Here is an 18,368-nt window from a genome sequence, read left to right on the forward strand (position 1 = left end):
AACGAAGACTAAGGGGTGATCTTATTTTAATGTATAAATATATGAGGGGACAGTACAAAGACCTTTCTGATGATCTTTTTAATCATAAACCTGAAACAGGGACAAGGGGGCATCCTCTGCGGTTGGAGGAAAAAAGGTTTAAGCATAATAACAGACGCGGATTCTTTACTGTAAGAGCAGTGAGACTATGGAACTCTCTGCCGTATGATGTTGTAATGAGTGATTCATTACTTAAATTTAAGAGGGGACTGGATACATTTCTGGAAAAGTATAATGTTACAGGTTATATATACTAGATTCCTTGATAGGGCGTTGATCCAGGGAACTAGTCTGATTGCCGTATGTGGAGTCGGGAAGGAATTTTTTTCCCCAATGTGGAGCTTACTCTTTGCCACATGGGTTTTTTTTGCCTTCCTCTGGATCAACATCTTAGGGCATGTTAGGTTAGGCTATGGGTTGAACTAGATGGACATATAGTCTTCCTTCAACCTTAATAACTATGTAACTATGTAACTATGAATTTCGCCATCCGCACGTTGATCTTTCTCCTTGTGCCACGCCAGACAGCTTTTGGTATTTTCTCTGACCACGCCAATACCATATCTGTGAATAAACATGTAAGACGTTCGATGTCCGTTTTCATTATTGTGTAAAGTTTGGCGATTTTTCTTTTGCCGAGATCATTCCTACCAGCGTGTATCACTAATAGTACCGGCTGAGAACACCTTTTGCAACTGGACCCCTCTGATATCTCTCACATTAACCTTTAATCCCAGGAAGCCTAAATTTTTTTCCTCCGGGCCGAAGGTCGGCCCGTTTTGATGCCCAGTAGACATATGAATGTCCTAATACCCAAACTGTGGGCTTACAGACACCTGTAAGAGAAAAAATGTGTTACTTCAGCAAATCAGGTCTTATATATCTGGCGAAACATGCGGATTTCCAATGACCCATTTTCTGAACTTTGGCCTCAGATACTCCTGCCTTAGCTGCTTCAGTGGCTGCCCCAATTCGGAAAGAATGCATCCCGTATTCCTTTGGATTAGTGACGTTTTTTCTAAGCACAGCTTGAAAATTTCCTGAAATTGATATTTCGTAAGAGGGGAAGCATCTGTATGTGAGAGAAAAAATCTGCTTGCGTGTCTTATTAGCGCGTAGCGTTTGACTATTTTTAGTGGGCAAACTAGGCCATCTGATGAGTTTACCAGGACCCACATGCCCCTACCGGCGGGATAGCACATGGATTTGCGCGAATGCGCAGAGTGTCGCTGCATATGACTAAGTCCTCGTTAATTAAGCCACCTTCCGTTGCTATTTTTAACAGCGGCAACAATTTCGCTAATGCGCAGCGTGCCAGAAAAAGTGATAGCGATGGCTGCCGATATGAGGATCGCCTCATATTGTGACTTGCAATAGTATTGTGACTTGTGTAGTAATCTGAGTGAAATGGGGCGACAACATTCCTGACTAGGATGAAGCCTTTTCCAGCCTTTAATGGCTTGTTTGATGAAAAAGAACTTGGTAACGTCCGCCCACGCCAGTAGTTAAAAGAAAAAGGCTATTCCCGATAAATGCCGTTGCGCCGATGTACACAACGCACCTCTTTCCTTCAGCCGAATCAAAAATTCCGTCATCACTTCGCCTCTTGCTCGGTCACCCTTATCAACAGGCCTACCCTGAATTAGAGAACACCACTCCTCCCAAGCCTTACCATAGACCTGCCAGGTAGCCAGTGTAACTGAGGTGCGGATTAAGGGCATCAGTGATTGCCCACTGTGTCCCATAGGGATGGAGGACACTGGATACCCAGTGGTTGCGCATTGGGAAGAAGGACTCTGAAGGCCTGCCAATCGGAAGATAACGGTGAGTTAATGAGATTGTCTACCTCTGCCACTAATGTAGCTCGGTACCAGATGTTGTTTTTCAAACATGGCAGCGCTAGCCGGCTTAAAAGAGCGAGTAAGGGCACAGAGATGCTGACGATATATGGTTTAAGCTCTTTGCGGTTCTCGGATTTTTCGTTTGAAATCGAATGTTCGTGTTTCTCAACTGTGTACCCCATAGCTCCACTGATGATACTATTGAGAAAATTTCCCACAGGGCAGGATCGCGACCCCAGCTTGATGCGGTCCATAGAACCAGCCAGCTGCCTTTGCACCATTGGTTTTTGTAGATTGCTGCGAATCCCTCTGCAAACCCTAGGTATTTGCTTGATATTTCTTTTGCCATGACTCAGTTATTGCCATTGTAAGATTGTAGGAACGTCTTCCAGACTAGCAAGTCTTGCCTTCGAGTGAGTAAGCCTAATTCTATGGTCCAGCTGGGAAATTCCCTTGATTGCCAACGATAATCGATGAGAGAAGGCTCTGCCGACCGGCATTACGTGGCTGGCGAATGTCAGCAGGCCCAGTAAGGCCTGCATCTGTTGGAGGTTTTTTTTTTTTTGTTAACAGAAGCTTTCCAACATTTGTAGTGTTTGTCAGGAAATAGGAAGTTCTGATTACTTCATTTACACATACAGAGCCTCAGCTGCAGTTTACTCTGCCTGAGTGTGTAATCCTAAACCCCTCATTTTTCCTTCCCCCATGACAGCACACCTGAGAGAGGGGATCCGCCCAGTCAGGACAGGAACCCTACTGAAAATAAAAGGGTGGTACCTCTCCGTCACTTCAGTTGGGTTTCCTGTCCTGACAAAGACCCTCGTGTTGAACACGGTAGAAGATTTTTTTCTACTTGCCCACTCCCGTCCTGGCGTGGAAGAACCGGCAAGGCCTTGCGCTGGTCCTTGGGTGTTGGAAGCGCCATCCGCGGGTCCTCTGGGCCTCAGCGTCCGAGCGGGCGTCGGTGCAGCACGGTCGGGTGTTCAGAGCTCCTTCGTGGCTGCCGCGCCACCCTCCCCCATCTACGGGCGTCCAGGAAGGGAAGCCGCTTCCGGGTCGTGCGTCTGACGTCACACGCAAGGCACGCTGGGAGTGGGCGTGCCCACGTGACGTCGGGCGAGCGCCTGATCCAAGATGGCGCCCATGAAGAAAACGCCTTCCGGCAAAAACGATCCCGGCGGGGGAGGGACAATCATTGGGCAGCGGAGGAGGCGGGGAGTGCAGTGGTTCCCTCATAAATGGGAGATGACCACAGAAGACGCACACATGCCAAGAGCTTCATCAAGGAAGTGGGGCAGCAGCAGCAGCCACCGTCACAGTAGCAGCAGGAGCTCTCGCCAGATGCCTTCTCGAGCCACCAGCTTACCAGGATAAGTAGTCACTCGAGTGGTAGGAGCAGCAGTCGTCTTGTCCGGCAAGAATCCTCGATCCTCGGCGTCCAGAAGGGACGTTGTACGTGCATCTGACCAGCCTCCGAAACCGGTACCCTTGACTGACAGCGGTGGTGAGTGATCTACGTGAATGTCACCCTTATGGTAACTGGGTCCATTTTTTTTTCTGCTTGATCACTAGGGGTCGAGGAAGTCTTGCGGTAAAACAAAGAACAGAGTATGTGTCCTTTGCAAAAACCCGCTTGCAGTTCAGTGGAAGAAGGATCTCTGCAATAACTGCATCAATAAGACCATACAGGAAGAGACCCCTAATTTCGCCACTAGCCTTAAGGTACTATCACACTAGACGATATCGCTAGCGATCCGTGACGTTGCAGCGTCCTCGCTAGCGATATCGTCCAGTGTGACAGGCAGCAGCGATCAGGCCCCTGCTGGGAGATCGCTGGTCGGGGAAGAAAGTCCAGAACTTTATTTCGTCGCTGGACTCCCCGTAGACATCGCTGAATCGGCGTGTGTGACACCGATTCAGCGATGTCTTTGCTGGTAACCAGGGTAAACATCGGGTAACTAAGCGCAGGGCCGCGCTTAGTAACCCGATGTTTACCCTGGTTACCATCCTAAAAGTAAAAAAAACAAACAGTACATACTTACCTACAGCCGTCTGTCCTCCAGCGCTGTGCTCTGCTCTCCTCCTGCTCTGGCTGTGAGCGTCGGTCAGCCGGAAAGCAGAGCGGTGACGTCACCGCTCTGCTTTCTGGCTGCCCGGCACTCACAGCCAGACCAGAGAAGCAGAGCGCCGAGGACAGACAGCGGTAGGTAAGTATGTAGCGTTTGTTTTTTTACTTTTTAGGATGGTAACCAGGGTAAACATCGGGTTACTAAGCGCGGCCCTGCGCTTAGTTACCCGATGTTTACCCTGGTTACCGGGGACCTCGGGATCGTTGGTCGCTGGAGAGCTGTCTGTGTGACAGCTCTCCAGCGACCAAACAGCGACGCTGCAGCGATCCGGATCGTTGTCGGTATCGCTGCAGCGTCGCTAAGTGTGACGGTACCTTTAGAGCCACAATACAGGCGGAATGAAAAGACTCCTTATAAATAGCCCTTAAAGAAACGAGAAAAAGAAGCCACAAGGTGCCTACGGATTCGCAGGCCTCTCTAGGAAAGGAAGGACGGGAAAGATCCCTGTCTCCCTCTACCACCACCTCCTCTCCCCAGTCCTCAGAATCCTCAGTGACATAGGGGGCCGACCATGTTTCCCAACTGAGGATGTAGAGAGTCTGGTTAAAGCAGTCAGTGCTGCAATGGGCCTAAAGGAGGAAAAAACACCTAGGTCATTTAAAAGTTATGTTCGGTGGTCTGGATCAAAAAAGAAAACGTCCATTCCCTGTCAATGCGAAAATAAAGGCATTGATTGATAGAGTGGAAAAAACCTGAGAGGTCGAGTACTTCACCTCCTTCATCAAAGAGGAGGTACCCCTTTGAGGAGAAAGACTCGGAAACTTAGGAAAAAATCCCTAAAATTGATGGCACCGTGGCCAGATATTTAAAAAAATCGGCCCTTCCATTAGAGGACTCGGGCGTACTAAAGGACCCGCTTGACAAAAAAGCAGATGGCTTTTTAAGACACATCTGAGAAGCATAGGGCAGGGGGATTAAAACCAGCAATAGCTGGGACATGTACTGCCCGTACTCGTATGATCTGGCTACAGCAGATAGAGGATCAGCTGAGGGATAAAGTACCAAGAGAGGATCTCCTAGCGAATATGACCTTAGTGCATGGAGCAGCAGCTTTCTTAGCAGATTCCTCAGCAGATTCTGCAAGATTAACAACAGCAGGCTTGTCCAATGCAGCAAGAAGAGCCCTGTGGCTCAAAGGTTGTCCGGGGGATTTACCGTCTAAACATAAACTGTGTTCCATCCCGTGTGACGGTCAATTCCTTTTTGGTAGAAGATTAGAAGAAATCTTGGAACAAGTAGGGGACAAAAAGAAAGTATTTCCCAGTTTCTCTAGAGAACCCAAAAAGCTTTTCTTTTGGAGGGGAAGATTTAATAGAGGTCGCCCCCCAGGAGATAGGAGAAATTGGGACTTTAAAGATAAAAGAGGGTCGAGCTACATGTTCAAAGAGCCCTCTACGTCATCAAAAAAATCCCCCCAATGACATTACATCAGAGGTTGAGGGAAGGCTCTCTCGCTTCCTCCCGGCTGGGTAAACATCTCCCCCAGTACGTGGGTTTTAAATATAATCAAAGACAGTTTAAAGATAAAATTCATCCATCCACTCAGGCAAAATTTCATAGTGACACCCCGAAGGAAGTCCCAGCAGACACAATCTTCTCTGGAGACAGAGGTCTTGGGACTTGTTCAGAAATATGTTCTACAGGAAGTCCCAATTCAAGAGGAAGGAAGGGGATTCAAGTTCCCCCCTCTTTTTGATACAAAAACCAGGTGGTTCCTGGAGAACCATAGTCAACCTGAAGACGCTCAACCAGTCGGTAGAGAATTGCTCCTTCAAGATGGAGCCTATCAACACGACCACAAAAATCCTGTTCCAACACTGCTTCATGGCAGTAATAGACTTAAAAGATGCGTATTACCATATCCCAATACATCGGGAGTATCGGAAGTACTTGAGGGCAACGCTCTATGTCCAAGGTCAGGTCAAACATTACCAATATACAGCCCTTCCATTTGGCCTGTCTACAGCTCCCAGGGTCTTCACCAAAGTGATGGTTGAAGTAATGTCATACCTTTTGATCCTGAGACGTAGTGATTGTGCCATACCTGGATGACTTCTTGGTAGGGAGATCGGAGACCCACTGCACCCATCAAGTAAGCAAGTAAGAGAAGTAATGTCAACTCTAATAGTTGGGATGCATAATAAATAGCCCCAAGTCAATATTGACGCTAGAAAAAGTGCAATCCTTCTTAGGGTTAATAATGGACTCTAAGTGACAGCTCTGCCTCCTGCCAGAGAACAAGGTAGTCAAGATAAGGAAACTGGCTCATACAGCAATGCAACAGTCAGCAATGACTCTAAGAAAGCAATGTCCCTACTAGGCTCATTACCATCATGCATACCGGCTGTAGGTTGGGCACAATTTCACCTGAGACAGCTGCAGTGGGAAGTACTGTCAGCGCAGAAGTTAATAAATGGACATTTAGAAGGAAATCTATATCTTTCCTTGGGCGTAAAGGTACCGTCACACTAGACGATATCGCTAGCGATCCGTGACGTTGCAGCGTCCTCGCTAGCGATATCGTCCAGTGTGACAGGCAGCAGCGATCAGGCCCCTGCTGTGATATCGCTGTTTGGGGAAGAAAGTCCAGAACTTTGTTTCGTCGCTGGATCTCCCGCAGACATCGCTGAATCGGCGTGTGTGACGCCGATTCAGCGTTGTCTTTGATGGTAACCAGGGTAAACATCGGGTTACTAAGCGCAGGGCCGCGCTTAGTAACCCGATGTTTACCCTGGTTACCATCGTTAAAGTGAAAAAAACAACCACTACATACTTACCTACTGCTGTCTGTCCCCGGCGCTCTGCTTCTCTGCTCTGGCTGTGAGCACAGCGGCCGGAAAGCAGAGCGGTGACGCCACCGCTCTGCTTTCCGGCTGCCCGGCGCTCACAGCCAGAGCAGAGAAGCACAGCGCCGGGGACAGACAGCGGTAGGTAAGTATGTAGTGTTTGTTTTTTTTACTTTAACGATGGTAACCAGGGTAAACATCGGGTTACTAAGCGCGGCCCTGTGCTTAGTAACCCGATGTTTACCCTGGTTACCGGGGACCTCGGGATCGTTGGTCGCTGGAGAGCTGTCTGTGTGACAGCTCTCCAGCGACCACACAGTGACGCTGCAGCGATCCGGATCGTTGTCGGTATCGCTGCAGCGTCGCTTTAGTGTGACGGTACCTTAAGAGATTCCCTAATCTGGTGGACTGTGAAGCAAGCTATGTCTACAAATGGTTTGTCATAACTCTGAGAAAAGAGGAGTGCATTTCATAACTCAGCCCTCTTAGTGATGTCAGGACGAGAGGGTATATTTTAACCCTGCTGAGTTGAGTGAGTCTTTTGTCCGGGGTCTAGCTGTTATACAGTTGTTTGATGCATCTTGATGTATCCCCTGAGCGCACGGTCAGCCAGGAGATGAAATGAGCTGAGCGAAATGTAAGTGTTTTTTCAACTTTAAACCCATTTTATTTATAATTGCACTGTACATACGATACTTGTCGTCTTCATATTATCTTTTTATACTTCTGTAAACACTGCCTACCTTTTTTGGAGTAAAATATATATCTATAATCGCTAGCTTTGTCTCTCCTTGCTCTATAACGAACTGTCACATCCTCTGAGGTGATTTACGCTACTAATCTGCGTTGGCTCTGGACCCGTTAATAATTAAGAAATCGAAACAGGTGGCAGTGGGATTTGTTTTGTGCGTTTGGGAGGCTTTGTAGCGACTGCGGCATTGATAATCTTTGTTCCCGCCTGAGTGGGAGTAGTTATATCGCCCTCGCTGCAGTGTTCCCATTAGCCAGTACAAAGTAAGGCAGCCTTTCTGGCGACTATTTATGCTAGGTGCAGTACCCGGTCTGGCCTAAGGGTAAGGGGGGTGCCAGAGAGCTGCAAGTTCCAAACTGGAAGTGGGATATAGATAAATCCCCTTCAGAAAGAACCAGGGGCAACGAAACAACCCCGGTTCATGACAAATTGGTGTGAGTGGTGAGGATGATAACGTTATCCTCCCCATGAACCGTGACAGTGTTCTTTGTATTTTTTCAACGGGTAAGCGAAAAACCATGAAGCTGGTGTCTATATCGATGCCAAGGAGAGGCAGTATATTACATGGTCCAACTGTTTTATTCTGGTGATAGGGGTACGCCGAAATGCCGTGATATACAGTACAGACCAAAAGTTTGGACACACCTCATTTAAAGATTTTTCTGCATTTTCATGACTATGACAATTGTACATTCACACTGAAGGCATCAAAACTATGAATTAACACATGTGGAATTAAATACTTAACAAAAAAGTGTGAAACAACTGAAATTACGTCTTATATTCTAGGTTCTTCAAAGTAGCCACCTTTTGCTTTGATGACTGCTTTGCACACTCTTGATGAGTTTCAAGTGGTAGTCACCAGGAATGGTTTTCACTTCACAGGTGTGCCCTGTCAGGTTTAATAAGTAGGATTTCTTGCCTTATAAATATGGTTGGGACCATCAGTTGTGTTGTGCAGAAGTCTGGTGGATACACAGCTGATAATCCTACTGAATAGACTCTTAGAATTTGTATTATGGCAAGAAAAAGGCAGCTAACTAAAGAAAAATGAGTGGCCATCATTACTTTAAGAAATGAAGGTCAGTCAGTCCGAAAAATTGGGAAAACTTTGAAAGTGTCCCCAAGTGCAGTGGCAAAAACCATCAAGCGCTACTAAGAAACTGGCTCACATGAGGACCGCCCCAGGAAAGGAAGACCAAGAGTCACCTCTGCTTCTGAGGATGTCACCAGCCTCAGAAATCGCAGGTTAACAGCAGCTCAGATTAGAGACCAGGTCAATGCCACACAGAGATCTAGCAGCAGACACATCTCTTCAACAACTGTTAAGAGGATACTTTGTACAACAGGCCTTCATGGTAAAATAGCTGCTAGAAAACCACTGCTAAGGACAGGTAACAAGCAGAAGAGACTTGTTTGGGCTAAAGAACACAAGGAATGGACATTAGACCAGTGGAAATCTGTGCTTTGGTCTGATGAGTAAAAACTTGAGATCTTTGGTTCCAACCACCGTGTCTTTGTGCAACGCAGAAAAGGTGAACGAATGGACTCTACATGCCTGGTTCCCACCGTGAAGCATGGAGGAGGAGGTGTGATGGTGTGGGGGTGCTTTGCTGGTGACACTGTTGGGGATTTATTCAAAATTGAACACATTTCAAAAACCTGACCGGCACATCCAAACATAGACTAAGTGTGAACAGGTGCTGAACCTAGAGTCGCCAACTCGTATATAGTTAAGTAAATAAGGCAGCACACTGCAGCGCTAGAACAAGCCTTCTGATCGTGCACTCCGCCTCCTAGCCACCAGGTGTTTTAATTACAGCAGGTCCAATACCCCTCCACAGAGAGAGAGAATTTTAGTCTAGGAAGAGGTTTCACATGAACCCATTCAGATGGAGACGTTTATTCTCAGCGAGGTAAGGCAAGTTTAGGACCTGGTATAAGAGAGATGCCGTAAAGGGGCTACCAGGTACACATAAAATTGGCCATTTTTATGCGCTAAACGCTCTCATTTTTCATATTTCTAGTGCAGTAATGCAGTTCAAATTTCATATTTCAAGTTTGCATGTTCTAGCGCTGCAGTGCGCTGCCTTATTTATTCAAAATTGAAGGCATACTGAACCAGCATGGCTACCACAGCATCTTGCAGCGGCATGCTATTCCATCCGGTTTGCGTTTAGTTGGACCATCATTTATTTTTCAACAGGACAATGACCCCAAACACACCTCCAGGCTGTGTAAGGGCTATTTGACCAAGCAGGAGAGTGATGGGGTGCTATGCCAGACCTGAACCCAATCGAGATGGTTTGGGGTGAGCTGGACCGCAGAGTGAAGGCAAAAGGGCCAACAAGTGCTAAGCATCTCTGGGAACTCTGGGAGATTGTTGGAAGACCATTCCCAATGACTACCTCTTGAAGCTCATCAAGAAAATGCCAAGAATGTGCAAAGCAGTCATTAAAGCAAAAGGTGGCTACTTTGAAGAACCTAGAATATAAGACATAATTTCAGTAGTTTCACACTTTTTTGTTAAGTATATAATTCCACATGTGTTAATTCATAGTTTTGATACCTTCAGTGTGTATGTACAATTTTCACAGTCATGAAAATGCAGAATAATCTTTAAATGAGAAGGTGTGTCCAAACTTTTGGTCTGTACTGTATATTTAAATTTTTCGAGAAGGAAGGAGCAGAGTTTACAATTACTGAAGCCTACGAACAAAACAATCATCGAGGTAGTGAATTAGATAATTGCTGGCTGTCTCATCTCTGACTACCCAGTCCAGGAAAGTTCTGGATAGCTCGAAATGGTGACACAAAATGGAACATCCCATCGGCAAGCACATCTACTATATAATTGTCTAAGGGTCACTTCCGTCTTTCTGTCTGTCACGGAAATCCCAAGTCGCTGATTGGGACTTGGGATTAAGCGACGGGCACAGTCCGGCCGCAAAATGGCCGCTCCCTACTCCCCTGCACTCAGTGCCCCCTCCGTACTCTTCCCCCCCCCCCCCCCAGTCAGCGCCCGCCACCCACATAGCATTGTAGCAGTCTGTTAAAACAGACTGCGTTACACCGCGGCATAATGCGGTGTGAGGCAGTCTGTTAACGCTGCTATTAACCTATGCCTATCAGGTAAATGAGAGGGTGCGGTATAGGAGCATGGACATGTCCATGCTCCTATACCGCACCCTCTCATTTACCTGATGTCCTGACGGATGTATTCTTCATTTTTCTCCAATAAAGATCACGATCTTCACAGCTAAATCGGGGTGAGTGCCGCATAGTTTTCTTCTTCTTCGTTGCATATGGATTATTCGCTGGATATTTATGCAGAGCACCATTACCCTTAGCGATTGTGACGCCTGATACACAGCTATCTATTAGCAGTCCTGCTTGTTTGAACACGTCTTACTCTAGTGCCGTTCTGTCCTTCATTTTACTACGATTATTAACCTATGCCTATGCAGCATCAGTAGTAAAAAGATCTAATGTTAAAAATAATTAAAAAATAAAAATTTGTGCTATTCTCACCTTCCGGCGCCTTTCCCGTTCCTCGTGACGCCCCGGGCCATGCATTGCGGTCTTGCGAGATGATGACGTAGCGCTCTCGCGAGACCGCTACGTCATCTCGCGAGACTGCAATGCATTCTTGGGACCGGAGCGTCGCGAGGAGCATCGCTAAACGCCTCGCCTGGATCCGGGGGCCGCCAGAGGGCGAGTATATAATTATTTTTTATTTATTTTTTAACGGGGATATGGTGCCCACACTGCTATATACTACGTGGGCTGTGCTATATATTACGTGGGCAGTGTAATATATTACGTGGGCTGTGTTACATACTACGTGGTTGTGCTATACTACGTGGGCCGTGTTATATACTAAGTGGCTGCTATATACTAAGTGGCTGCTATATACCACATGGCTGTGCTATATACTACGTGGCTGTCTGTGTTACGTGGGCTGTGCTATATACTGCATGGGCTGTGCTATATACTGCATGGGCTGTGCTATATACTACGTGGCTGCTATATACAACATGGCTGTGTTATATACTACGTGGCTGCTATATATTACGTGGGCTGTGTTATATACTACGTGGCTGTGTTATATACTACATGGCTGTGTTATATACTACGTGGCTGTGCTATATACTACGTGGGCAGTGTTATATAATAAGTAGCTGTGCTATATACCAAGTGGCTGAGCTATATACCAAGTGGCTGAGCTATATACCAAGTGGCTGAGCTATATACCAAGTGGCTGTGCTATATACACTACGTGGCTCCTATATACTATGTGGCTGCTATATACATACAGTATTTTTCCGGCCATAAGACACACTTTTTTTTCCTCCAAATTGGGGAGGAAAGTGTGGGTGCATTTTATGGTCGGTACGTACCATGTGGGGAGGGGGCAGCGGGAGTGGGATCCACTGTGATCCCACTTGCAGGAGGCAAAAAAATGTCCCTGCTGCCTGAATCCAGCTCTGAGGAAACCACATGGTCCCCATGATTAAAGTGCAGCGAATATTCATTAGCCGCTTCCCTGCCCACCTGTCAGCCCAGGGCAGTGAGCCAGGAGCAGCACATGGATACTCCTTCACTGAAACACGCATGGTTTCCCCAGCACTGGATTCCTGCAGTGGCTGGGGAGATCTGTGTGTCTCGTGGAGGAGGCGGCAGCAGCAGGGGCCAGAGGGGACAAGATCGCTGCATACCTGCCTGCCTGTGCTGGATGCTGAGCATAAGGACCTGTGTGATGTCATGAAGTGGGTGGGCTGGAGCATCACATAGCAGCACATAGTCCTCCCTCTTCTGATGTCATCACAGGTCCTGCAGACACCACACTACAATCTGCAAGCTTACTCTTATGACCTGTGCTGTGGAAAGGCAGGGAGGGCTCTGTGTGTGCAGTCATGGGATGCTCCAGCTTTTTACCTCACCATAGCATGGCTGGCTGCCACAATTAAAAGGTTAGTCACTACAACACACAATAAAGCCCTCTGCCACTCCTGTGGTGAACTATAACTCCCAGCATGCCATAGGATCTGCAGGACATGCTGGGAGTTATAGTTCTCCAAATGGGATCTTAAAGCAGCACTCCAGTGTTATTTTTCAGTTCTGGAGTGGTGCTTTAACCCCTTCCCGACCTTTGACGCCACGTAGGCCTCATGAAAGTCGGTGCCAATCCGACCTGTGACGCCTATGTGGCGTCATGGAAAGATCGTGTCCCTGCAGATCCGGTGAAAGGGTTAACTCCCATTTCACCTCGATCTGCAGGGACAGGGGGAGTGGTAGTTTAGCCCAGGGGGGGTGGCTTCAATTTTTGGGGTCCAATTTCTCCTGTTACCCTTGTGAAAATAAAAAAATGCTTGCTAAAACATCATTTTTGAGGAAAGAAAAATGATTTTTTACTTTCACGGCTCTGCGTTGTAAACGTCTGTGAAGCACTTGGGGGTTCAAAGTGCTCAACACATATCTAGAGAAGTTCCTTGGGAGGTCTAGTTTCTAAAATGGGGTCACTTGTGGGGGGTTTCTACTGTTTAGGCACACCAGGGGCTCTGCAAACGCAACGTGACGCCCGCAGACCATTCCATCAAAGTCTGCATTTCAAAAGTCACTACTTCCCTTCTGAGCCCCGACGTGTGCGCAAACAGTGGTTTACCCCCACACATGGGGTATCAGCGTACTCAGGAGAAATTGGACCCCAAAAGTTGTTGTCCAGTTTCTCCTGTTACCCTTGGGAAAATTAAAAAATTCTGGGCTAAATAATTATTTTTGAGGAAAGAAAACGTATTTATTATTTTCACGGCTCTGCATTATAAATTTCTGTGAAGCACTTGGGGGTTCAAAGTGCTCACCACACATCTAGATAAGTTCCTTTCGGGGTCTAGTTTCCAAAATGGGGTCACTTGTGGGGGGTTTCTACTGTTTAGCCACATCAGGGGCTCTGCAAACGCAATGTGACGCCCGCAGAGCATTCCATCAAAGTCTGCATTTCAAAACGTCACTACTTCACTTCCGAGCCCCGGCATGTGCCCAAACAGTGGTTTACCCCCACATATGGGGTATCAGCGTACTCAGGACAAACTGGACAACAACATTTGGGGTCCAATTTCTCCTATTACCCTTGGCAAAATAGGAAATTCCAGGCTAAAAAATCATTTTTGAGGAAAGAAAAATTATTTTTTATTTTCATGGCTCTGCGTTATAAACTTCTGTGAAGCACTTGGGGGTTTAAAGTGCTCAATATGCATCTAAATAAGTTCCTTGGGGCGTCTAGTTTCCAAAATGGGGTCACTTGTGGGGGAGCTCCAATTTTTAGGCACACGGGGGCTCTCCAAACGTGACATGGTGTCCGCTAAAGAGTGGAGCCAATTTTTCATTCAAAAAGTCAAATGGCGCTCCTTCCCTTCCGAGCCTTACCATGTGCCCAAACAGTGGTTTACCCCCACATGTGAGGTATCGGTGTACTCAGGAGAAATTGCCCAACAAATTTTAGGATCCATTTTTTCCTGTTGCCCATGTGAAAATGAAAAAATTGAGGCTAAAAGAATTTTTTTGTTAAAAAAAAAGTACTTTTTCATTTTTACGGATCAATTTGTGAAGCACCTGGGGGTTCAAAGTGCTCACTATGCATCTAGATAAGTTCCTTGGGGCGTCTAGTTTCCAAAATGGGGTCACTTGTGGGGGAGCTCCAATTTTTAGGCACACGGGGGCTCTGCAAACGTGACATGGTGTCCGCTAAAGAGTGGAGCCAATTTTTCATTCAAAAAGTCAAATGGCGCTCCTTCCCTTCCAAGCCCTGCCGTGCGCCCATACAGTGGTTTACCCCCACATATCAGGTATCAGCGTACTCAGGACAAATTGGACAACAACTTTCGTGGTTCAGTTTCTCCTTTTACCATTGGGAAAATAAAAAATATGTTGCTAAAAGATAATTTTTGTGACTAAAAAGTTAAATGTTCATTTTTTCCTTCCATGTTGCTTCTGCTGCTGTGAAGTACCTGAAGGGTTAATAAACTTCTTGAATGTGGTTTTGAGTACCTTGAGGGGTGCAGTTTTTAGAATGGTGTCACTTTTGGGTATTTTCAGCCATATAGACCCCTGAAACTGACTTCAAATGTGAGGTGGTCCCTAAAAAAAATGGTTTTGTAAATTTCGTTGTAAAAATGAGAAATCGCTGGTCAAATTTTAACCCTTATAACTTCCTAGCAAAAAAAAATTTTGTTTCCAAAATTGTGCTGATATAAAGTATACATGTGGGAAATGTTATTTATTAACTATTTTGTGTCACATATCTCTCTGGTTTAACATAATAAAAATTCAAAATGTGAAAATTGCGAAATTTTCAAAATTTTCGCCAAATTTCCGTTTTTATCACAAATAAACGCAGAATTTATTGACCTAAATTTACCACTAACATGAAGCCCAATATGTCACGAAAAAACAATCTCAGAACCGCTAGGATCCGTTGAAGTGTTCCTGAGTTATTACCTCATAAAGGGACACTAGTCAGAATTGCAAAAAACGGCCAGGTCATTAAGGTCAAAATAGGCTGGGTCATGAAGGGATTAAATATAAGCCCTGTGCCCCCATTCTTATACTCACCCTTCAGCATCTTCATACAGTACTTTACAGACACCACACTGGTCCCGCAGCTTCCAACATAATAACATACTATTATATGTGGTGTTATTATATATAATAGTATGTTATTAAATTTTACCACTTTTTTTTTTTTTTGCTTCAAATATGTTTTTCTGTATTTCCAACTTTTAAAACCTGGGTGCGTCTTATAGTCTGAAAAATACGGTGTATATATATTCTAGAATACCTGATGCGTTGGAATCGGGCCACCATCTAGTATCAAAATAATAGTGCTGGTCCACCTTTCAACCGAATAGGCTTTTGGGGTGCACGGGTAATAGGCGGAATGCCGACTCTGTCTGATTTAGCTAGCAAGGCCCCGGGCCCAGCAGTGCGGACTAATTCTACCGGCTTGTCAAGAGACGTGTATGTCACGGAAGCTTCCTCTGGGGGAATAGCGTCATTAACCGATTCTCCTTTTGGGTGTGACAGATGATGGATCAGACAATATTTTCCGGGATCCTTTTTGCCTAACAGCGAGATTCTGATGTTTTAGAACGGCAACGATTGAAAGGGGCCTGCCATTCTACCTAGTTCTACCTCTTTTTCTATTTTTTTTTGTTCAAAATTTCATGGAATTTGTGAGCGAATTTTAGGTTATCAGCCAGAGTTGGTGTTCTACTGAACTTGAAGGGAATAAAAAAAAAAAAAATCTGTAAAGCCGGAGTATAATTGCTGTGCCGCTTCTTTATTGGGGTAAAGGTTTAGCAAGACCAATCGCGGTTACACCCCTTACACTCACAGGGGTTATGCCTTGTAGGTGCTCTGTTTGCCTGAGGAATAAACCTTGCTACTGGGTGTCCCTCCCCCGCAAGCTGAGCAGTTGTGTCTATACAAGAGGCATGAAAGCGTCAGTTTCCTTAGTTAAATAGCCCAGCAGGCCCTGGGTTTTCGTACGACCACTGAGTGTTGACCTGCGGCTGTGGAGTAGTTAGTGGTCGCAGATGAAAAGGGGGCCTGCTTCTGTGACAGCATCAGTCATAGCCATACATGTGTTGCTTTTACTCCCCAACCTTTATCGGGCTGCAGGGCCAAGCGCCTGCGGAACTCCTCGTCATACCACCTCCAGACGGAACCGCCATGGGATTTATTCAAATTATATATCAGATCTTGATATATAATTCAGAGCATCATTCTGGATGCTTCTGGCCCATAAAACAGCCTAGGACTGCGAACACCTGTAGCCAGTTATTAATTGTTTGCACTTTTTATGGTTTATTTCTATTATATAACCGTTCGCTTGTCCTCCTTTCCTTATCTACGGACTGTTGGTCGGCTGACAATAGCGACCATATGTCTATACAATCGTTATTCCATATTTTTTGTCGAGTCTCTTGATCTGTGTGCGCGGGCTAATTCAACAGAAAAAAGCATCTTTGTGTAAGCTCACTGACTGAAGAGTCGTATTGTTGTCAGTTGAATCGCATGGGTGCGTCAAGATGTTGAACCAGCGCCTTAATGGCTGAGGCTAGCTCATTTTCCCCTATGTTATGCACCGCGTTCTGCATGGCGTGGTTTTCGCTGGCTTCGAAACACTCAGGGGTGACTCCCGTTGTTGGAGGAACTCCGGCTTGGGCGATGTTTGTGGCTTGAATTGGCTATAGGCCCTGGGAGATGGGTCTACCCGGCTGGCAGCCAATGATGACTGCTTGTCTGTCGTGTGCCCGAGCCTGAGTGGCACCCGTTGCTGGATGAACTCTGGCTCCCGCACTGGTTAGATGGTTGAATTGGCTGGATGCCCTGGGAGATAAAGATGGTCTCCCTGGCTGGTAGCCCCTGATGGAGCCCGTGACTGCTGGCATTTGTCGTGTGCTCGAGCCTGCCTAACGGGTCTCTGCGATGCGCTGGACCATTCTGATGTGGAAGGGGAATGCCATCCAGAGGACCGAGATCTGTGGTGTATCCTATGTGAGCTGTGTCTGCGGTGGTATCGGGAGGAACGTCTTTTAGAGGGACAGCGGGAATGATGGCGGGAACCATCAGAGGAGGATTGGGAGGACCAGTGGCGTCAATGCCTGTGTCTGCTGCAGCCATGGGGTGTGATGGTGGCATTTAAATCAGCCAAAAAGGGGTGGGTTATGGGACATAACTGGTAAAGTAGTGCTGTTTAGCATGGGGGGTGTTATGAGATTACCATATTCCATATACTGGGTGGTGCCTGCGACGGAAGGGGTTAATGTGCATCCTTTATTAGCTATTGGGAAGTTATAGGGGGTGTTGTGGGTGCAGAAGTAGTGCTTGGTGCGACTACCGTACATTTGTATTAGTACTGCATGCTTTGTTCAGCTGGAGGGCACGCTGATCTGTCGGGTTGGACCAATCCACACTCTGCAGCTGCGTTGAGGGATCTCAGACCGGTCTTGAAGTACCCCATACAGGTAGTGTAGCTGCGCCTGCAGGAAAAACGATAGAGACCGGTCCTGGGCTGACCCAGCAGTGTCTCGGAGGGGACTGGAAGTGACTTGAAGTGGGCAGAACCAGGCCTGCCGCCAGGAGCCAAGCTGTTGTGGAGCCAAGAATGCTGCCTCATCGCCGACCTGGAGCCGCTTGGGAGAGCGGGGGCACTGCGCAGACCACCTGCCCCCCCGCACCATAGGAACAGTATTCAGCGGCGGCTGATGACTGAGGGACGGCGTGCGGCTCGGGCGAGGAGCCGGGCATCCCAACGCCGAACAAATAATCAGGTGGCCCAGCGCATGGGATCACAGCGGAGGAGGCTTGGGGGGCAGGGGACGCAAGGACTCTAAGCGCAGGGCAGGCCACGTTAGGAGCAGACCTCAGGGTAGCAGGGCTGTGGGTGAGATCGGGGGGGGGGGGGGGCAGCAGCCGATGGTGCCCCAGAGGAGGAAGGCAACAGCAGAGGCACAGATGAAGGCACTGGCAGAGGGTCAGGACAGGGTACAGGGAGGTGAGCGTCGAGGCCAGTAATGAGGGCTTGAAGCCAGTGCTCACCTTCCTGTGCTGCTCTCTGCTGCAGGGCCTCAACCAGGGAATCCGACATGGGGTGAGCCGGAGGAAAAGGAATTTACTGACCTGGACACCTGGATTTAACCCCGGTAGGTGTGGCTGTAGGACCCTTCCCCTTTCATTCCATTGGACAGCTGGGCATGCCAAATTAGTGCATCATCTGGGGAGTGGTGAAAGGGGGGAATTGGGCACTGAACTGTTTTTT

The 18,368-nt window shown here is 47.1% G+C and overlaps 1 protein-coding gene across 3 annotated transcripts in view; it reads left to right on the forward strand.

Moving 5' to 3' along the window:
• GBA1 (glucosylceramidase beta 1) overlaps positions 1-18,368 on the forward strand; it is a 74,957-nt gene that overhangs the window by 24,244 nt on the left and 32,345 nt on the right. Inside the window, exon 1 of one of the 3 annotated variants that reach the window (XM_069768826.1) lies at positions 18,116-18,252. The exons of the other annotated variants lie outside the window; for them this stretch is intronic. The gene's annotated coding sequence lies outside the window, so the exon portion shown is untranslated. Of the gene's footprint in view, positions 1-18,115; positions 18,253-18,368 lie in introns of those variants that run through there. 3 annotated transcript variants of the gene reach the window in all.

The sequence above is a fragment of the Ranitomeya imitator genome, chromosome 1 (genome assembly GCF_032444005.1).
Source record: "Ranitomeya imitator isolate aRanImi1 chromosome 1, aRanImi1.pri, whole genome shotgun sequence".
Taxonomy (NCBI): Eukaryota; Metazoa; Chordata; class Amphibia; order Anura; family Dendrobatidae; genus Ranitomeya; species Ranitomeya imitator.